Source organism: Cricetulus griseus, chromosome 3 (genome assembly GCF_003668045.3).
Source record: "Cricetulus griseus strain 17A/GY chromosome 3, alternate assembly CriGri-PICRH-1.0, whole genome shotgun sequence".
In the NCBI taxonomy this organism is placed as follows: domain Eukaryota; kingdom Metazoa; phylum Chordata; class Mammalia; order Rodentia; family Cricetidae; genus Cricetulus; species Cricetulus griseus.
This window is the reverse complement of record NC_048596.1, coordinates 76,218,715-76,242,140: the sequence shown is the minus strand read 5'-3', so window position 1 is coordinate 76,242,140 and position 23,426 is coordinate 76,218,715.

Sequence of the window (23,426 nt, the reverse complement as noted above, 5' to 3'; positions counted from 1 at the left end):
TCAGAGTAAGGTGCTTTTGAATACACCCAGCTTTACATATCACTTCAATCAAAGCATTTTAAAAATTCATCTATTTATTTTACATCCCAACTGCAGCCTCCCAGTCATCCTCCCCTCTCAGTTCTCCCCCCATTTCCTCCTGCTATCCCCCAACCTCCTCCTGTTGGTTCTTTATCCAGGAAAGGGCAGGTATCCTATGAGTATCAATGAAACATGGCATATCAAATTGCAGTAAGACTAAGCACCTCCCCATGCATTAAGAAGGCTGGGCAAGACAACCCAGTATGAGGAGTAGGATGCCAAAAGCCAGTAAAAGAGTTGAAGGACAGCCCCTCTTTCTGCTGTTAGGAGTCTTACAAGAGGACCAAGATACACAACTGTAACATACATGCAGAGTGGCTAGGTCAGTCCCATGCAGGCTCCCCGGTTGTCGGTTCAGCCTCTGCTTGCCCCTATGAATCCGTTAGTTTAATCAAAGCATTTCTATAGTCCAAAAAGCACATCTTTAAAATGATATAAAAGAGGAAATGGAGAGGAAACTCTATGATAGGATTTCCCCCCCCAAAAAAAATAGCTATTAACATTGCTTGCAGAAAATAGGACTGACTGAACAGGATAGGAAGTGTCCACAGAAAGCTCATATATTAATGGCTTGCTGGGTCAATGATGTGTTTTCAATGATGAACTTTTGGAAAGTGAGTCGAATTTTCTGACTATGACATAATCAGTGGAATCTTTGATATATTCATAATATGATGACATCACTGGGAAGTGGTGTCTAGTTAGAAAAGGTAGATCATTGAAAGTGCACCTGGATAGGCTGTCCTTTGCCTTCTCCTCCCTCCCTTCCTCCCCTCCTCTCTCTCTCTGTCTCTCTCATCTTTCTACAAAACACAAGGTGAACAGATTTCCTTCACCATGAGCTACTATCCCACCTGAGACCCAGAAATATGGGCTCGAGAGACCATGGACCTCTGAAATAATGAGTCTACGTGATTTGTTCTTCTTTCAAGACATTTATCATAATGAAAGACTCACACAGACAAAGACCTAAATTCCCATGGTAGAGTAATAGGTGAAAGGCAATCCAACTAAAGCAAGCAGTGTTTACAAAGACACAATAAGAAAGGGGTTCTTAAAATTAAATGTGACAGTAGAGAAAGCAGTCTGATCGCATATGATACCACACTGAGAATGTTTGGGTTTGATAGTATTTCTCAAACTCAGCAACAGTTAGATCTGGACTCCAGGATCCTGTAGAAGGCTATTCTCCAGGACACTGTAGAAGGCTATGCTGAGCACACCAGAGTCTTCAGCAGCAACTCCATTAGAAGTTAAGTAGTAGCCCATTCCCCACCCCTAGCAAGTTCCAGAACCTGAAGTACCTGTGCACACTGCTGAATGATGCCTTTGGGTAAACCCTTCTCTTTTTCTGTAGAACCACTGTTTTGATAATGGAGGTGAACATGTTTTTAAACCTGGTCATCAGGGTTCATGCTGACTCGAAGACAAACTAGAACAGGAGAAGGAGGGAGATTCTAGGGGGCTGCAGCAGTGGTGTATGTCAGAAATGAGACCAATTTGTCCCGTGGCAGATGTTAAATATTTGAAGACACATTGTATTCTGAACTAATGTCAAACCTATTGCCTCCTCTCCATGGCTGCAGCAACATCCTTGTTCAAATCAATCTTTTGAAACCCCCTTCTCTCTTCCCACCTTCAGAACCTTTCCTGTCCTTCAAATCAGTCTCTTCATTGTCTCAATTACAACTTTCTTAACAACAAACCAAGTCACATTTATTTACAGCTGAGGAACCTATGGATGAAGCCTGTCTTTGAAGGATCAAGAAGAAACTCAATGTGGCGAATAAAACCCATTCCAAGACAAGCACTTCTCCGTTTCCTTGGTCTCCTGATTCTTAATTTCTAAGAAATAACTTGGTACATTCCAAATAATCTCTTGAGTGTGTCAGAGCATCTTTAATGATTTCCCTCTGACCTGGAATGATGTTCTCACCTTCTCTTTCATTCGTTGAGATTCACTGGAAGTTTCTTCTTCTTGGCAGAGTCTTCTCTGCAATCTCATCTGAGTGGAGGTTCCTTACTCTTCTTCTGGTCCTGTGCTGCAGATCACACTACAGTTTACACCAATTGTTGTGAATCCTACAAACTTAACCTTGTGTTCTGGCTCACCTTTCAAATCCAGTGCCTGGCAGGAGCATACTCACCCCAGAAATACCCTTTTGGAGAGGATGGAAGAAGAGAAAATGGCATTCAACAAAATGGGCTAGCGTAAGCAGGTATATGGCTGTACTAACTTTATAATCTCACAAGTTTTATTGAAAAGAAAAACTGAAGGATGGAATGGGGGAGCCCTTCTGTGATAAGATGGTCAGCACAAAGGTGTGCTAAAAGAAGATGTGACCCTGGATGTCTGTGGTGAGAAATAAAGAACTCTTGTGTTGTCAGAAGTTTTATATACTGGGGGACATAAAATTGAGCTTTGAACTTTTTGATCAGCTTTCTTTGGCCACTAAACCATTGTTGACATTTCTAAAACAAAAACAAAATAATAGTAATTGTACTCAACTGCTTATGTAATCTCCAACTACATGTTAAACAATTACAAATAAGATATCAGAAATAAGTATTTTTAGATAGGTGTGGTGGTACATACCTGTAATATCTTTGGAGTTAGAGGCAGGAGAATCATAAGTTCAAGACTCTGCCTAGAAAAGAATACTGATTTCTTGGAATACACCTGTAAACCCAGATAAAGGGGGGGAGGGTAAATAGACAGGAAAAGCATAAGTTTGAAACTAGTTGGGCTATAATGTGTGTTCCAGGCAAGCCTGACTTAGAAGAATAAAGTTATCCTCTTAGACAATAAAACAAAACACTGACTTATGACTATAGGAATATATTATAGAGTAAGAAATAAAACTTAACTAGACCAGGCTTGGGAGGGTGCCTCAGCAGTTATGAGTGCATACTGCTCTTGCAGAGGATCCCAGTTCAGTTCTAAGCATCTGCTTGGGACAGTTCACAATTGTCTGTAACTCTAGCTTCAGGGGATATATACCCTCTTGTAGTGTCTACAGGCAACCATAAACGTGACAATACAGACATGTGCATATACATGAATTATAAAGAAATCTTAAATTTTAAGAGAGTTAACCAGACCAAGTGAATAAGGTTGCATCAAAAGTTAGAGGTCAGCAAGTGTTTCTGCAGCAAGTACCAGACTCTCACTTACATGGAGTCAACCAATTCAACTATGGAGTCAGTAGACTCCTCCTATAAGTGAACATGGGGGTCAATACTGAATATGGTGGTTGAATCAACAGTAACTTGGGGAAGGGGACAACAACGTTTTGGTGATCAAAGAACCTCCAAAAAGTTGGAATTACTTTATATTTTGGGGATGTTGGACTTTTCTAGAGTATTTTACCCAGAGCAGCTTCTCAAAATATGTTATGAGTGATCCAAGCAGAGCCTGTAGAATGGAGCCACTGAAGTATGCTCTGGGGGTGGCACACACTCCTGCTGAGGTGTCTCGTACAGTATTTTATGAATTGAGGAGAGCATAGCAGTGATTTACTCTCAATTCCCAAAGAAAAGCAAGTAAACCTGGAATTGATTGTTCTGTGCTAGTTCAATACTTACTTAATGTTACATGTTAAGCAACAGGATTTTACAACTCACTAGTCCTTCACTTACAGAGAATTAAGCAATAAAAATCCATTCTCCTCCCAAATGCCAAGAGCCACAGCCAGGCACTAATAAGTGGGTGAAGGTATTGAGTGAGTCAGTCAGCACATTGATTCCTTTTTTACCCAACTATCTATTCCTTCACAATATGTAGAGACTCCTTAATAGACTCCAAAAGCTCTTTCCTCTGACATTCTGTAATCTCCTGCCTCTTTCCCTTTCTCCCCAAGCTGAAGCCTCAGGTACCTACAGATGTCCATGTTACTAAGCACCTTATATTAGAAACCTGGTACATCTTGCCTGGGGTCCCTTGCATCAGGGAATTCCCTTGCACCAAGTAGAATTTCACCTTCATCCTACTTATTTCATGATCATATGACAGCTGTTTGAGCTGTGTATAGGTTTTCATGGAGTGGCAGATCTCAAAACTGAACCATTGCTTTCTCTGGCTCCAGTCTTTGATGCTGTCAACTTTCATGACATGCTTCCTCTCTGATAGTCACATGCAATTCTATAGGAAGATACTCTCTCTAAATGGTAGATGTTCAACGTTCATTCATAGCCTTTTATCACCCCGTTTTTTGGTTCAGTGTTCAGCATGTAAGAGCACATTGACACAGGTGAAGCAATGATGGGCAGCAGGAAGTGATGTTAGCCCAAGTCTTGAGAAGATAATTTCTACATTTCTGGTGTATTGTAGAGTTCTAGAATGGCTATGCCTTTTTGGGGATCAAAGACAGAAAGGCTTGCCATGCTTTTGAGGATTGATGGAAACAGGTCAGCCACACAGTCCCTGGCAACTCTAACCAGGACTCAGCATTTGGAGAGGAAGGGCAGTTACCTTTTAAGTGGGTCCTATCATGAGGCATTTAGTCAAAGGAGCCATCTTTTCATATAATTTATTTATTTTTAATTTCATTTTATATTCCCTCCAACACCTTCTCCCACACGCTTGCCCCCCCTCCAGTCCATCCTAATCCAATCTTCTCTATGGGTAAGGGCTCCCTTGAGGAATAAACAGAGTCTGACACATTAAGTTGGGGCAGGACAAAGCCCCTCCCCTCTGCATTAAGTTTGAGCATGGCATTCCACCATAGAGAATGGGATCCAAAAAATTAGTTCATGCACCAGGGATAGATTCTGGTCCTACTGCCAGGGGCCCCTCAGATAGTTCAAGTTTCACTACGGTCTCCCACATATGGAGGACCTAGTTCTATCCCATGGAGTCTCCACAGATGTTGACCTAGAGTTCATAAATTTCCACGAGCTTGATTCCGCTGTCTCTTTAGATTTCTCTATCATGATCTTGACCTCCCTTGTTCATATATTTCCTCTTCCTTTCTTCAACTGGGTTTCCAGAGTTCAGCTTGGTGCATGGTTGTGAATTCTGCATCTGGTTCCATCAATTACTGGATGAAAACTCTATGATAATAGCTAGGGTATTCACCAATCTGATTACAGGAGAAGGCCTGTTCAGGCACCATCTCCATAATTTCTAGGGGTCTTGCAAATTTCCCTAGAACCAAGTTTCTCTCTAGCTCCATGGTGGCTCTCTTAATCAAGATATCTCATTCATTGCCAAAGGATCCATCTTAACAGGACAAGAGCATGGAAGCTTGGGAGACTTCTGTGCCATGCTGAGCCAATGATGAAGGCTTCTCTGGCCTGCACTTTTGGTTTCCAGCTGTTGTCTCAGTAGGTCCTTAAGTTGCTACACCGATGCCTGAAGTGTTAGGTCATAAGGATAAGGAAGAATACAAACACTGAATATTTTCTTACCTCATCATGATTTTGATAAAAAAAAATAAAAATATGCCAAAATATTTCTTTTTTTTCTCTCAAACAAGAAAGTGTGGATTTAAACAGAAACACACACCCATGTACATGCATACACATGTACATACATGCCAACACACACAAACACACACACACACACACACACACACACACATACACACACATACACCAGGAAAGCAAAATTAGACCAGCAAGAGATTGCAGATGAGGGAAGATGAGGGATAGGAGAGGGTTAAGAAGGCAGGTGGGAGCAAGGTACATGATATGTATTATGTCTTATCAAACCTATTATTTTGTAGTAACTAAAGATTTTTTTTAAGATTATCAAACAAATTACCCAGCCCATCCATCCCAAATTGCAAACTACCATTATCAATTACTACTTTTTCTTTAAAAAAACATATGCTGAGCCCTGGCTAAATATTTACAATCAGTATGTCATTAATCTAACCAGTGTTTGTAGGAAATATACAATGATGATCTCTCTTATGGAAGAAGATCAAAGAAACTAAACAAATCAGCCATATTCACTAAGCGGAAACAGGATCTGACCTCAGTACTGACAAGGTCTCAGTCCTGGGATGTACATTGCCTTGCTGAAATACTTCTGTCCCTGTGCTCTCCCCTGCCTCCCCCTGTAGCTTCTCACTGCAGCCCCTGGAGTCTCCCCTGCCTGCTGCAGCTTGTCATCTCATCCACACAGCCTCTCCTGCACAACGGATGGTATTTCACAAGAATCGCTGCTTGTTAGGTACCATCCATCTGTGCTTCTTTGATGTCAGCGTTGTGCAGCCTGTATTACAGCTGTTGAACACAAGGAAGGAATAGGTTTCTGTTGGGAGCGAGGAAAATTCCATTACGAAATTTCCAGCGGTTCCAGTAACCAGGAGATCCAGTCTGCATTGAATAGACGAATTGCTATTGAATAACATGGCCTCAGCGGGGAATGTCTCCTAGTTTGTATCTCTACAGAACTAAGCATTTGAATAGGCCTGCACCTAGGTGGAGATGCTAGGTGTGTAAGTGACATGTGAGGACAGAGGGTTAGGAACTTGGGAGCAGAGAGAGGAGCCAGAAGGAGAGAAACAACCTCGGCCATGGAAGCATGGTTAAGAAACAGCCAAGAAGATGCTAAATAAACAAGAGAATCCAGTTTTGCAGCATGGAACTGAGAGCTCCCTAAAGATGACAAGATGACTGTGTTTGGTCCTTATCGCCATTGGGTTGCTAGGAGCTTTCAAGTCCACACTCCACCACTCAGGCCGAACCTCATGGCTTAAGGCTGAGATGGCCCCGGGCCATGACAGTTTTCCCTTTGCCCACTGCAGAAAAAGGTGAGGTTGGAGAGTTTTATGGTGTGTGGGGGGGTGCATTTCTTTCACTTGCTTAGAGTAGTTTTTCTTTTCCCTTTTCCTCCACTGTGTTTAGTTAGCTGATTTCTATTTACTAGAGTTGGGACTTATTTTCAAACCAAGCAACCGCATATGTTCTCCTTAGTAAATACCATGGGTTTCCTTAGGTTCATGTGTAAATAGCTCCTTTAGCCATCACAGCTCTAAAATGTAGGTGCTATTATTTCCTTCATATCTTAGATGAATAAACTTAGGCACATCAATGTCATGCCAAGCACTGGTCTGTAACCACTGTAAACATTGGGACCAAGAGTGTGTGTGCCATGATTCTGATGCAGCCATAGGGGTTCTGGATTGTTGTGTTAGAAGATTCTGAAAGGTTTTTCAACTCTTGCTAAACTCAGCCTAAAGACAGAATGTTCTAGAAAGGGACAAATTGGTACTGGGCAAAGAGAACAAAAGGAGGTTCACCTGGCTGCTTCTGCTGCTCTATGAGTACTGAGATAACTACACTGTGTGACTCTACACCATGAACTGCTGCATCTTGAGTGAGAACATAAGGAGTGGCCTGGTCTATGTTTAAATCCATTCCTCTGTCATTTTCCCACAATTAGGACCAATGTCTGATACATGGTAGTTAGTCAGTAGCTATGAATGAGTGAGTGAATAAATGAATGCATTTCTCATAGTGACCTCATTAGAGCACTTCCCTATGTGATGTCAGCAATGAGGCGTTATTGGCCTCCCTTTTTTATACTATTGCTGCAATCAGTTGCTGCAAACTTGGTGTCTCAAAACCAGCATAGGAGCTAGAAGTCCACACTGATCTCAGCTGAATTTTGTTCCTTTTGGCGAAAAGCCTCTTCCTAGCCTTTCTAGCTTCTAGAAACTGCCTGCTCATCTGGCTGTTGAATTCGCTCCATCTTCTATCTTCAAGGCTATAGCACATTACTCATTACCTTCTTTATGGTAGCTCTGCCATATTTTTAAGATTACAGTCATCTCTGGGACTCTGCTGTGTCCCCAAGGTAATCCAGGACAACTCTCCATCTCAAGAGCCCTAATCTAAGACACATTTGTACAGGCGACAATTCTATTTCATTTACAATAGGATCTAGGCTTTAATGCATCACCCCCTTCTGTTTTATTTCATTCATTTATTTCTTCACTCACTCAATATAAGTCTTCATAATGAGATAGAAATATGTGTTTATGGATGGGCACTGTATGACCTTTATCTTAAAGATCTCCATAAACATCTTGGACATTAAACAACCCCAGCACTGGAAGATAAGAGATGTCCTAAATCTTTCAAAGGAGATAAAGACCACTTGTCTTTGAGAGAGGATGGGGATACTTCATGTAAGTGGTACCACTAGGCGGGGGGGGGGGGGGGGGAGGGAGAACTGTGGTTGAAATGTAAAATGAAATTTAAAAGACTAAATAAATTTTTAAAAAAGACTATCCAAGTTTGGAGTGGGAACATGAAGGAGGAGCAAGAACTTGCAGGAGGGATGTTGTAGAATGCTGTTTTCTGGGTATGACACAACTACTACCTTCTTGAAATGAAAACATCCATGGTTATGGGCGTTGAACCTTCACAAGACTGGGTCTTAACACTCCATCTTATGAGGGGTAGCACTCAAAAGATGGATAAGGAACATGAGACTCCTTTCCCTACCTCACTGCATGGGCTGCCTTCCCTGCCAGAGCAGTTCCACAGAGTGGGAGCTAAAAATGAAGCTGTAAGTCTCAAAGTCTCACAATATTGTTTCCACAATGCCTAAGCCTCAAAGGAAAACCATTTACCATTCCAAGATCTGATCTGGGAAACCTTACGTGCAGAGAGGAGAGGAGAGAGAGAGAGAGAGAGAGAGAGAGAGAGAGAGAGAGAGAGAGAGAGAGAGAGAGAAGAGAGAGAGAGAGAGAGAGAGAGAGAGAGAGAGGTAAAAGAAGCTTTAGTGAGCAAGTATGTTTGTCACACATAGGGTGTGGGGTGTAACTCAGTGACAGAGAATGTGCTCAGTGTGTGTGAAGTTCTGTGTTCAACCCCCAGCACTGAAAAATAATCACACTTTAGAACCAAAGAAGTAAGCACCCCAAGAAAAAGCAAAGTTTAACCATTAAGAATCTCAGTGTATACTCAGAATGGAGACATCGGAAAAGGAGCTAGAGAGGTGGAAGACAAAACAAGAGAAATAAGAAAATTTGAATAACATGAGGGAAAGGACTTAAAAAGGAAAAAATGAGCAGAGTTTGTGAGACTAGAGCAGAGATCTCAGCATGTGTCATGAGATCTCCCAAAGCAGTCAGGAGAGCAGGTCAGGGAAATATATTTAACCAAATATATTTCAAAAATTCTAATGTGGGTAGAAAATTCTAATGTGGCAAAAGATGTGTATCTATAAAGTCAAGAAACAGTCAGTCCCATACTGGGTAAGACACAGAGTACTCACATCTGGAGAAACTGCAGCAGGTTTAGTTGCTGGTGACTCGGAAGATGAATTTTAAGCATGTAAAGGGAAACTTTTTCTAAAAAAAAATGTATTTGTTCTTTGAAGTTTTCATACATGTATAGAATATATGTTTGTCATATGAATACTCACATCCCTCCTTTAAGTTACCTAAAGACCCTGTCTCATCTTCATGTCCTCCTTGTGTAATTATTCATTAATAACTAATTAATTAATTCTTTTAACCCATTGAGTCCAAGAAAAGTGATTGTCTCTTATCTAGCAGCCATCAAACTGCCAGTAGCTCCTCAGCTAGGGGTGGGGCCTCAGAAGCCTCTCCCACTCCATGCTGGGACCCTTAACTGGCTTTAGCTAGTGTACATACTGTGTAGATAATCATGCTACCATGGGTTGATGTCAAATAGCCATGCCATATGCAGAGGAGAGCATTTCATAGAATCTCTTCCCATCAGCTAGCTCTGACATAATTTCCCATGACTCTTCTACAGTGTTCCCTGAGCCTGGGAGTAGGGATTGATATAGACAACCCATCTAGAGTTGAGCACTCAGTCACTTAATTTCAGCACTTGAAGAGCACTATGATTCTTCACTAATTACTGCCTGTTGCAATAAGAAGATTTTCTAGGTGAGGCTGGGAGGAGCACAGATGTATACATCATATAAATGTAAATATTTAGAAGGTAGTTGGACAACATGAACATTCAGAAATGATAGCAATGTGTTCACCCATATGGTCTACCGCCTCCCAAGCCATGGGTTTTGGCCATCTTTATATTATCAGTCATAAGTTCCCTCCTGTGGCACGGTCCTCAGAGCCAATCAAGAGACTAGTTGTTATCCCACAATCTTGCCACGATTGTATCAGTGGGCGCATCCTACCTGGCAGGTCAGTACTGAAGCATACAGAGGTCAGTGCTGAATAAAATCATTGTTGATTTTCTTCCCCAGGAAACTATGTAGCACCTTCTAGCCTATGCAATGTAGCTAGAAGGGACAGTTTCTCAGTCAATTCAACTGGTGTTTTTCTGTGTCCTGAAACCAGTGTGTGTTGTCTTCTGCAATAAGTTCTTGTTTTGGGTACCTTTAGAGCCTTCCTGACCAATAGCTATTGGGAAAGTATCCCATGTCTGGCATTGAGATTTTCATTTAACTCATGTCTTCTGGGAGGAACATTGTTCACTAATGTGGGATAATTTTGCTCAAACTCCTTTTTAAAAATATGCTTTATTGCCTTAAATCACTATATACATTTATTATATATTATATATTATTTTTATATGCACCTTTTACTTTGATTAACCCACCCCAACCCTGCTTTCTCCTACTACCCTGTCTTCAACCCTGCTTGAACCTTTTCATCCTGTATTCTGCTGGTATTTCATATCACAATACTCTATTATCCTCTGTTTTTATATATTTTAACTGAGATTGCAAATCATAGCTTCCCGAATGGCTTTTTCACGCATAATTCATTTGGTTAAGCTTCCCCTCATTTGCCTATCTTGTCACACCATTAGCTTTATGAACACTTGTGCCCCCACTGTTGCTCCTGTAAATGTTCATTTTACCTGTATTCTACTACCTTCCCTCTACTATCGCACACTTACCATCAATAGCTTGTTACTAGTTTCCTGGCTTCTATACATACACCATGCTAAGTCCACAAAAGGTTTTATACTAGGACCCTGATATGAGTGAGGACATGTGGGATTTGCCTTTTGGAGCCCAGGTGACCTCATTTGGTATATTATTTTCTAGTTTCATCCACTTACCTGCATATTTTGTGATTCCACTTTTGTAAACAAATGATAAATATTCCATTGTGTATATGTACCTAATTCCCATTACCCATTTGTCAGTTGGTGGACAGATAGATTGATTTCATTATCCAGTTATTGTGAACAGAGCAGCAATGAACATGGCTGAGACAATATCTCTGTAGTAAGATACAAAGTCCTTGGGTATATGCCCAGGAGTTGAATAGCTGGATCATCTAAGTAGACCTATTTCTAGTTTTTGTTTTAGTTTGTTTTTGAGAAATTACCAGACTTGTTTCCAGAGTGGATATGCCCAGTCTGAAGGCTCACCAACAGTGTACCAGTTTCCTGATTCCCCAATTTCACACCAGTGTTTGTTGTCATTTGTGTTGCAGATGATACTCATATGCCTGGGGTGAGATGGGATTTGGGTGTAGTTTTAATCTGCACTTCCCTGATGGCTGCGGATGTTTAACATTGTTTCAGCATTTCCTACTGTTTCATATTTCTTCTTCTGAGACATGTCTGTGAAGTCCAAAGCCCATTTTTTAAATTATGTTGTTTGTTTCCTTGGAGTTTAGATTTTCAGTTCTTTGTGCATTCCAGAAACTAGTCCTCCAGGAACCCATATCTAGAGAGCCTGTCTCCCGTTCTACCAGCCACCTCTTTGATGGATTGTCCATGCCATTTACTGTATGGCTGAACAGAAGCTTTTCAGCTCTACAAGGTCCCATTTGTTAACTGTTGGACCTATTTCCTGAGCAAGTCGAGTCTTTTCAGTAAGCCCCTGCCTGTCCCCATAAGTTGTAGTGTGTTCTCCGTGTTTCCCTCTAGCAGTGTCAGGGAGTCAGGATGAGGTCCTTTATCCATTTGGAGCTGTAAACTTTGTGAAAGATGAGAGGTAATTATCTAGTTTCACTTTTCTGCAGGTTAGAATCCAGATTTCCTAGCACCATTTGTTGAAGATGTCATATTTTATCCAGCATATATTTTAGGTGCCCTTGCCAAAGATCAGTTAACCATATTTACATGTGGTTATATCTGGGTCATGTATAGTATTCTATTGCTCTAAGTGTCTGTTTTGTGCCAGTATCATGCTGGTTTTATTACCATTTCTCAGTAATATATTTTGAAATCAAATATGGCATTACCACCTTCAATATTCTATGGCAACATTCAGTATTCTTCTTTGTTCTTACTGCTCTGGCTATCTTTGATATTTTGTGTCTCCAAACAAATTTGGGGATTATTTTCCCTTTAATTAGAAGATTTATGATTTCTGCATTTGAATCTATTCATGTGATGGATAATCCAAATTAATAACAATAGAAATGAAAATGGGAACATTTCAAAATGTACTCTTGAAATTTAGAAATTTTTAGAACATTAAAAATCCATCTGTTCCATTAAATTTAAAAATATAAAAGAAATTAATTCATAGATACTAAAATTCAACCAAGGTGAAACAAACAACTTAAAAATAGTCACAATCAATAATGAGATTGTATCAATAAAATGTCTCTCAACTTTAAAAAAGTCTAGGACAAGAACAATTCACTGCATAATTCTAGAATAACTTCTAAGAATTAATACTAATACTACTTACATTAGTCCATAAAACTGAGAAAGAAGTAAGTCCTTCAAACTCTTTTTGTGAAACCAGAACTATCCTGATAACAAAACCAGATAAAAACATAAAAATTTAAAAATACAGATCAATCTCCCTGTTGAACATTGAAGCAAAATATCTTAATAAATTACTACAAACCGAATCAAAAATATCAAAAATATCATCCATCACCATGTTGGCTTCACTCTGGAGATGTGAAGATGATTCAACACAAAAAGCTTCTTCATTTTTCCTTTTCCTTTTCTTTTCTTTTTTATTAATTTATTTTTTACATTCCAATTCCAGTTCCCCTTTCCTCCTCTCCTGCCACTCCCCCAAAGCCCTCTTCCCACTTGTTCCTTGGAGAGGGTAAGGCCTCTCCTAGGAAGTCTACTAAGTTTGTCCCATCATCTCATTGAGGCAGGTCCAAGGTACCTCTCCACTCCCTCGCACCTGTGTCTAGGCTAGGCAAGGTATCTCTCCATATAGATTGGGATCCACTAAGTCAGTTTGTGTGTTGATGAGGGAGGATCAATAATATGAAAAAAGGAGTCAAGATCATGATGGGGGAAACCCACAGAATCAGATGACCATAGGTAGTGAGAGATCACTGATTCAGTTCTGACAAATGGGGAACATGCATAAGACTCCCTTGATACAGGTGGCAATGTTGAGACTGGGACAATATAAGAAGCTTCTTCTTATACATAGGTGGTAGCAATTAGCATCAGAGAAGATTCTTCATGGGCCAAGGATACAGAAGGAACCAGCACAGAATATTATTTTAAGCAAAATAAAAATAATTTGCAGCAGAAGATAGTTCTAGTGAAAAATATTGTTCAAGAATGAAAGCAAAAATCAAGACCTTCACAGATAAAAGAGAACTAAGAAAATTTGTTGCCAGCTGCTGTATGTTAAACATGGCTAAAGGAAAATTTATGTACATATAGAGTCATAAAAATGGATACCAAATAGGGGGGAAAGCAAATTTAAGCACTAAAATATCACTACTTATATTAAGAATAAATTGTTTATGGGTAGAGAGATGGCTCAATGGTTAAGAATAAATTATTTAAATACACAAAATGAAAGATGGGAAGTATGGCCCAAGTACATGCTGTTGATAAGAAATTTATTTCAAATATAATACATAAGCAGGTTGAAAGTAAAACCATGGAAGAAAGATATACCATACCACATAAGCAATCAAAAGAATGGCTTGCTATTACGGCACCATAAAAAGTTATTCAGACCGAACTACCAAAGAGAAAAAGGATTGTTACATAACAAAAGTCAACCTTTAGGAAGGGGTAGAAATTCTAAATACACAGCCACTAAATAGCAGTGAAGAATGCATGATGCAAACACTATGGAGTTAAAACCAAGAAGGCATGCACCCCAGCCACAGGTACACTTGGTGACCTCAGTACTGGCTGGACAAAGAGTAAGCAAGGATACAGAAGAATGTGACAGTACTATCCACTCACAGGATGCAATCAGTATTAACAGACATTCTAGCAGTCACTGGCAGAATATATAGCCATTGCAAGACCTTGGAAAACATATTTGAATCATAAATGCATTAATTGAATGAAAATACAGTAATTCAGAATTTAGAGGGCAACAACTGAAGCAGAGCTGAAAAGAAGAATCAAATTGCAAGAACAGACAGCAGGAAACAGAAAAAGACTCAAATCTTGTATTTCTACAAGAACTCAGAAAAAGAAAAACAAATTCTAAAATGAGTAGAATAAAAGTTAACAAAAAACAGAAATTTGTATGATTTAAAACAGACAACAGTGGAGAAAATTCAATAAAACAAACAATAGCTAGAAATGTCGCAAAACTGAGAATATTCTAGAAAGACTCACAAAGAACCCAGAGAATAGATAAAATTACCCCAATCAGAGCTCAACACTAAGATACGTACACACTAATGAAGGAGGCTTATGAATAGCTTTCTTTTATATACCAATTTGACAACTTATACTAAATGAGGCAATTTCTTGGAAAGCACAAACTATCAGAACTTACGCCATATAAAACAGATAGTTTGAATAGCCTTATAACTATCAAGGAAAATGAAATTTTAAGTTTGTAAGGAACACCCCAAGTTGTCTGTAGTGCCCAATGGTAAAAAGATCCATTCCCTGTAAATGAGTATATTTGTTTAACATAACTTAAAACATCTAAGAGAGTTATTTTCTTACATAGACAAGGATTTTTTTCCTATACAAAAAGGCAATGGAATTAAAATAGCCAAAGAAATGGTTATTGGAAAGAGGAATAAAATTGAAGGAATCGTTCTGCCCTATTTCAAGACTTACTATATAGTCATGGTAATCAATACTACAAGGTATTGGTGGAAAGACAGAAACAGATCAATGGAAACACAAACAGAAATTCCAGAGACAGACTCATGTAAATATGGCCAGCTTTTTCCTCCTGCAGGTGCAAATGTTAGTCAGCAGGATAGTTCAGCTTTATGAACAAACCACACTGTAGTGTAGGGACTAACAGCCTAAACAGATGCAGTGACCCTCTACCTAAGTCACACATTTTCTATGCTTATCTAAGCTGGACTATATATTAAACTATAAAACATGATGCTGTTTCTTAATATAGAAACATGGAAGAATATGTGGCATACACTCAAAAGGAAGGTAATATGAAAGGAAAGGAAAAGAAAAGACAAAGAATGAAAGAAAATGCTTCTAAGCTAAATATCCGATAAGAGACTAGTATCTAAATGTACAAAGAACTCAGGTCTTCAAGAGCACAATGAACAAAAGACACAAAAAGGGCTTTCACTGTGATGGCCATGTAGTTGGCAAAGCAACATGTGTAAAGATGTTTTCATCCTTAGCCATTAGGAGAGGGCAAATTCAAACAATTGAGTATAGTAAGTGAGCATTTCAGAAAGTCTGAATTTAATTTTAGCATTAATACTAAATCGTAAGGACAGAGAAACTGGAGCCCTCACACATTGTTGGAGAGCGTTTGAAAGCTACATCCACTCAGGAAGTCATTTGACAATTTGTTTTTTAAAAAACAAAAATGTAATGTATGCAAATGCCATATGACACAGTAATTATATTTGTGGGCATTTATCACCAAGAAATAAAACCTGGTAGTCACATAAAAACCGATACATGAAAGTTTATAGCAGCCTTATTCATAACACCCAACTTAAAATTGCCCAGATGTCCTTTAATGGGTAAATGGAAACAGGCTGTAATTTGTTCGGGCCCTTCAACATCACATACTCACTGATCACAATGAATGAAGTTTTTATACCCAGTATGCAGATTGATCTTGAGAGAGACAAACTGAATGATGAGAAGTCATCACAAAACAGTACATGTGTGAGTCTATTCAAATAGCCTTCTTGAAATACTAATTTTATAGAAATGGGGGACAGATAAGTGGTCACCAGAGGTACAGGAGATGGTTGGAATGAAAAGTAAGTGGATACAATAAGACGAAGATATGTGAGGGATTTTGTGGGCTTGGATGTGCTCTTTATTATGAGAATGTCTATGCAGGACTCTGTTTGCATTATTAAATTATAGTTTTAAAAGATGATACTAATGGAGAAATTATATGAAATATATTACAGGATTTCCTTTCATTGTTTTATAGTCTTAAATAAGTCTGTAATTGTTTCAAAATAAATGCTTACTGGTAAAAAATTGTTACAGAAACCTCTACATAATTAACAGAGAAAAACAACAAAAAATGACATCTTAAATTTAATTAACCAAGTATCAGAGGACAGAAAGGACTCAAGATGATGGGAGGTTAATCAGTGACAAGTTATAGGACAAAAAGAATGGATGATTGCTTACTGTCAAGCATTTCCTGATTGTATGTAAAAACTGTAAGTCCTATTGGTCAGGGGGATGATGTTTATGTATGAACTGTCTAGGTGTCACCTTAACCAATCCAGAAACAACTCCTTAGTCCTGCCTTCCATCCCATAACTTTTCCATGCCCCTCATCCAGCCCACCCTCTAATCCATAACTCACAATGAACTAATGATACATGTGAAAGAAGAATCATATCCACAGCTTTGAAACTAAAGCCAGTGAAAATCTCAGAAAGGATAAGTCTGCCTATTTCCAAGCAGAAAATATAAAAGGTTTCAAGTGTCTACAAAAGAAGGAGTCTGACAGTAGGAATTGTTTTGCCTAGATGAGGGCAGGGTGGAGACTCAACATAGAATACATGACAATCCATATAAGCAACAAGAAGTTGCTATCGAGTCTTGGAGAAAAAAAAAAAAAGAGAAAGCAAGAGTAAGAGGAAGAGAGGCAAGAAAGATTGTGTTGCCAAAGTCTAGAGACTCTTGTCAGGTATTTGTTTTTCCAAAGGGCAAAAGCAAGGGGGATGTGCAGCCTTTGCCCCAGAAACCATCTGAACTGAGTAGGAAGGACAGTGCCTGGATTTCCTTCTTGCTATCCACTTCTCTGCTACTGTGTACCTCCGCCAAATCCAGTAAGAATCTTGTTACCATACAAGCCACTGCACATGAAAAACTCTTATCACAATACAGTGAAGAGAAAGAAAGTGCAAGAAACCTGTAAGAGGGTTAAAAAAAATCCACATGTATATTGTTCATAGATGTGCTGGCAAATTGGCAACAGGACTCAAGAACAGAATTCTTTCAGTCAAGTGCCCAGTGATAGAAACACAATCAGCACTAGGTTGCAGCCAGAAGGAACAGCAAGGGTAAGACTAAGGAAGCACAGTTGACTTGCCTGCGGGTTGTATTCCCTGTGTGCTGAGCCACTACCTGACCTAGAAAAACTAGATTCCAAAGTTGACAGCGTTCACCTCTTGGAAAAAGAAGATGAAAAAAGCCACAGGCATTCTCCCAGTAGGATAAATGCATTAAAACACTGGTTTTCAAGAGAATAGATACTAATGTGTTTATGGCCAAGAGTGATTAGTCTCTGAGTCTTGCCCCCATTTTTATTAAGGTACAATTTTCATACATTAAATCCAACCTTATAGTACATGTTTCCAGGAGTTTTGACAAATGCATTCCATTAGGAAATAAACACCACAAGTGAGACTGCCAACTCCATCGCTCTCACAACTCCTTTTGTGCTCCTTTAGAATCAGCCCCTCACTCCAACTCTAGCCAGGACCCATCTATTTCCTGTCTCCGAAGTTTTGCCCATCACCAGATTGCTTATAAATTAACTCAATTAAGCTTGGTTCTTCTCACATCTAGCATAATGCATAAATTCATGGAGGGGAGCTTAGGGCTGCATGTTGCTTACTGGGCATGTATTTGAACATTAATTCATCCTATTTTTAGAGGTGTTTCTGTGGATATGCTTTAAGAGGTAAGTGGCACACTTTTATTATGTAGTTTATTTTCTTTTTGATTACGTGTGTGTGGATGGGTTTGGGTGTGGATTGATGCACATGAGTGCAGGTGCCTGTGGAAGCAGAAAGAAGAATCCAGTGGCGCTAGATTTAAAGTAGATTGCGAGCCACACTTTGTGGGTGCTGGGAACTGAATTTAGGATTTCTGCAAGAGAAACCAGGTCACTTAATCTCCTCAGAATCAGTTTCTTCACCTTATAGTTTGGAATAATAGTATTGTCCATCCACTGGGCTTGCTATGAAGACAAGTAAGTTCATATGCAGTTGATGATGTACCACAGTAGTAGAGGGCCTCTAGGTTTGGTTCCCAGTACATTACAAAACAAGATACAATAGGTTAAAATTAAATAAAATGGTAAAAGACTTAGAACTTAAGCCAATATTACTAGGATTGTTATAAGTGCAACTATTTTGACTGGTGCTTTCACTGTATAACTGATCAGGACACCAGCAGGATCTGTCAACAAGGATGGACTACTCAGAAGTGCATTTTAGAGACATGAGTCCATTGCTCTGAGTCTTCTCTTTGATATCATGGGTATCTGAGTTCTCTCTCTAGTCAGCACACTTGACTTTTGCTGGCACCTAGTAACTAAGTTTTCTTTGAACATGTATTTCTCATATTTCTGAAGGGCTCTAACATTGGGGACATGGTCTAGTTCTGATGGAGCAAAGTACTTTGTGTCTTTGACCGTGGTGATTGGTTTAAGCTGGACCCATGACTCAGGCCTATCTAATATGGATCCTCCTTGGAGTTTTACCAGAGCTACCAGGAATAAGATGCTGTAGTATTCTATTTTCCTTGACCTGCTAAGTTTTGAACCTGGATTTTGCAGTAGCAGTTTTTTTCTGAAAAAACAATGGCACTACCAGTGAATTAAAATCCAAATGGAGGGAAGCACACTTGGAATGAGAGGGGAGGGAGCTTTTACAAAATTAGCAACAAGCACGATTGAGAGGACCTGTGTTCTAACCATGCAAACAAACACATGGTTTTTGTAGGTTTTTGCCCATACAGCTTACATTAGATGCATTGAGTCATAACCACAGGAGTCCTGTCTTATGGGTCTTAGAATTGTAGGTAATAAACACAAATTGTGGATGGTAAATAGATAACATGAAGGAAATTCTAATCCATTTAATGTCTTATTAAGTTATAAGTGTTTGAAGTCATGGAGGTGTATTTGAAGCAGACCCTAAAACATCTGAGCTATCCTGAAGCCACTTAGTGGGTAAGCGTACCTCATATACTTATACCTCAGTCTTCCCACAGCAGTGAGTCAAACATATTGCAATCACTTTTTGCTATAAAGGAGCATATATGCCTTTTCCATCTTTGCAGGACATTAAAATCATATTTGTAACGTGAATAGATATGTCAGAAAGTATGCTCAACTCATATCACAGTACCACAGCCAGGATTACAATGAGCCACACAGCACTGAGGTGTTATAGTGTTCTCTAAACTTCATCTTTCCTAGACTTAGCGGAACAGAGTGATCAATAACTCTTTTTTTTCTTCAGGATTCCTCTATGGTTAAAAAAGGATAATGCGTGGGGACTTTGAAGACTGGTGCAGTCTCATATATGAGTTAGTTTCAAGTATTTGTATGTAATCCCAATGGTTTGTATATGTGTCCCTCAAAATTCCAGGATGTCCCTACCAGAAGATGGCAGGGCATTTTGGAAGTGGGCCTTCATAAAAGGTTCTTATATCAGTGAGAGCATGCCCTTAAAGACAGGTCTGGAAAACCAGTGTCCCCGCCTCCACCCATCTTTGTGGTTTTTTTGAGACAGGGTTTCTCTGTGTAACAGCCTTGACTTGTCTTGGAACTCACTATGTAGCTCAGACTGGCCTCAAACTTCCAGAGATCCTCCTGCCTCCCAAGTGCTGGGATTAAAGGCATGCACCACCATGTCTGGCTCCCCTATTTCCCTTTCTTGGCTGGCCCATGTTGTAAATTGTTTGGCTGGGCCATGATCTCCCAGCCTGACCTGCAGCCTTGTCAGTGGCATATGTCACAGGCTACCCTGGTCTCGGACTGAAACCTCCCAAACCGTTAGCGTTTCTTCTAAAATTTAAGACTAAAAAAATAAAATTTTATCATATAAATGTGCATTCATTTTCATTAGAATGACATTGTTTCCTTGTTCTTCATGACGAATAAAGCTCCATTTTATTTATAAACCATCATTTCATTTATCTATCAATTTATTGTTAGATGCCTAAACTTATTTCTAGCTGGCTGCTGTAGTAATATTGCAGTCAATATGGATATGTCAAGAACTTTGTAGCCTTCTCTATTGGGAGATGCAGTGCCACTTTCCCTTGAATTTGTGCTACCCTTTTGGCTTACTCTAGCCAACAGAATTTTGCAGAAGTAGTGTATTTGACTTCTGAGCCAAGACCTTGAGAGGGCCTGCAGTTTCCTTTCTGTCTTGGACTCAGGATCTGAGCCATCCTGAAGCCACTTAGTGGGTAAGCATACCTCATGATCTAAGCTCAGTGGAGGACAAAAGCCCATTAGAGATTAACTGTGTATCCTGACCCCCTTCCCAGGGCAGTCAGTTCCCAGAGGTTTGCCCTAGTACTGAGCTGATCCCTGCCATGGCCCAGTAAGACCCACAAAGCCACTGTTTAGAGTTCAGGCTATTTTGCTAATCCACAATGTGAAGATCTTAATGGAAGATTCTGTTGCTGTGTTTGCTATGTCACTATATTATTTTTGAGAAAGTTAGCTCTCTAGTAAAAGCAAATGCATACATACCACAGAGACAAGTTGTGGTCATATTGATCACATTGTGTCACTCTCCAAGGACAATTGTCTGAGTGTCAGCTCAGTCATTTATTCTCAGGTGACCTTGGGTAGGTCATTCATGTTGTCTTTTAACATCTTTAAATTAGGATTAATAGTCTAATTTATTTCACATGATTCTGAAGATTCAACAAGACCAACAAGACCTAATCAATGCCTGGGACCAGTAGGGTGGTCCATGGTAGAGGTGATAACCTTGGGGCTTCCTTGCCAAGTTGAGTGTTTATAGGGACTTTATAGATGCAAGTTGTTAGTGATATCATTATGCACAGAGCAGACACATAATCGATAATGATGACACTATTGGAATAAAATTCCTCAGACATGACAGTGAAAAGGCATGATGCTGCAGGGAATGCTTGTGATATTGAAAGCTGTTGTCTTCAAGGTATTAGAGGAGAATGATGATTGAGACAGTGACACCCATCCCAGACCTGAAGTCAAACACATACGTGCTTCTTGATACCCACTGTGTTTGGAGAATATCGAAGGGGCAAAGGTTAGGAAGGTGGTAAGGGACATTCCCGACTCTCTGCTTCATGCAATTTCAGAGCTAAAGAGCTAGGACTGAGAATTTCCCAAGGCAGATGTGAATTAAGGAAGTGAGAAATGAAATAATGCTTTTCACATTCAAGGCTGGGCACCACCAGCACCCAGTTGCTAACAAGGCAGTGCCTTTGCAAGGCTATAGTTGATGATGCCATCCGTGTTGATGTGGTTCTAATGAGTCAGCCATCTAGAAAACCGAAATGACTCTATCCCCTAGAACTCATTAGTGCCTAGCTATTAGCAAGCCATGAATTTCTGTATATTTTGTTAGTCGGTTAAAAATTGCTTCCAAAACGGAGTACCATAGGCTAGGCTGCTTGGAAGCATCCTTATATTACCCATCATTCTGGAGACTGGATGTCCATTGTCAGAATGCTGGAGAGCTCTGAAGTGAGAACATTCCTCCATACCAAAGACTGCCCAATTCACTGTGCTCTCACAGGGTGGAAAAAGTGAATGTCTACTAGGGGGTCATCCCTATAAGGACAATAATCCTATCTGGGATGGCTCTATCCTTATGACTCAGTTACGTCCCCCAAGCTATACTACTTACTATCATCACTTGGGAGATAGGAGTTCATCATTTCTTTTTTTTTAATGATATGCCTGTGTTTTCCTGCATATATAGATGTGTTCTATATATGTGCCTGTTGCCCACTGAGGACAGAAGAGGGTGTCAGATCCCCCAGAACTGGAGTTAGGAAAGGTTGTGAGCTGGGTGCTGGGAACCAAACCCTGATGCTCTGCAAGGACAGCAAGTTCATTTAACCTCCGGGTCATCACTTCAGCCCCTCTATATAAGGACAGGGTTTCTCTGTGTATTCCTGGCTGTCTTGGAACTCACTCTCATAGTCCAGGCTGGCCTTAAACTCAGAGATTCTCCTGCCTCTGCCTCCTAAGTGCTGGGATTAAAGACATGCACCACCACTACATGGCTGAAATCTGAATTCTGATGGGACAAAATTACTAAGTGTTGGGGACTCCAAAACGACCATATGGGTCTAAGAATATCTAGTCATCCTAGAGTAAGAGTAAAGTGACTTTTTTAGTTTCTGATATCATAAAGACTGTGTGTGGGGGTTAAGATGCAATATGGCAGCATGGCCTCTAAAACTAACGTTCCGTTCCTGATCCATAATTTTCACTCTTCACTCAGCAGCATTGTGATTTAGAGCAAATCTGGCTCAATTGTCTCCTATAAAATGAATTATGATAACGAAATAATAATAATAGTAATAATAGTAATAATAATAACCCTTTGGGTAATGGTGAAGACTGAATTCATATGTGAAACATTTGCAGAATCATGTGTGTGTGAGGATGTGATAAAAATATCCTTATTCTTTTATATATTGAGGTATAATATCTTCCATCCTCAATATGAGATGGTTAGGCCATGAGAAAGTACTGGCTGCTTTTTATGTCAATTTTGGAAAGGAGGACATCAATAGAGACAATTCTCCCACAAGAGTGACCTGTGGGCAAGCCTGTTGTGCATTTTCTTGATTAATGACTGATATGGGAATTGAGGGAGCAGCTCACTATGGGCAATGTCTTCCCATGGCAGGTAGTTTTGGGTGCTATAAGAAAGCAGGCTGAGCAAACCATGGGGAGCAAGTAAGTAAGCATGGTCTTTGCTTTCTCTCTTGAGTTCCTACCTCCAGATTCCTGCCACGGATCCATAATGATGAACTGTGATCAGAGCATATAAGCCAAATAAATTCTTTCTATCCCAAGTTGCTTTTGCTTATAGTGCTTTATCATGGCAACAGAAACTATAATTAAGACTGAAACTGTAAAATGCCCTTGTCTTCATAGAGTTCTATAAGTAAGAGGGTGGTAAGTACCAAATGAATAGCTGTGTAAATAATTACAGATATCTAGGGGTGCGTTGAAGCACTCAGTGGGGAGAAATGACAGGTCAGTACCCAAAAGAGAAAGGTTTATCTAGAGAGAAGGCATG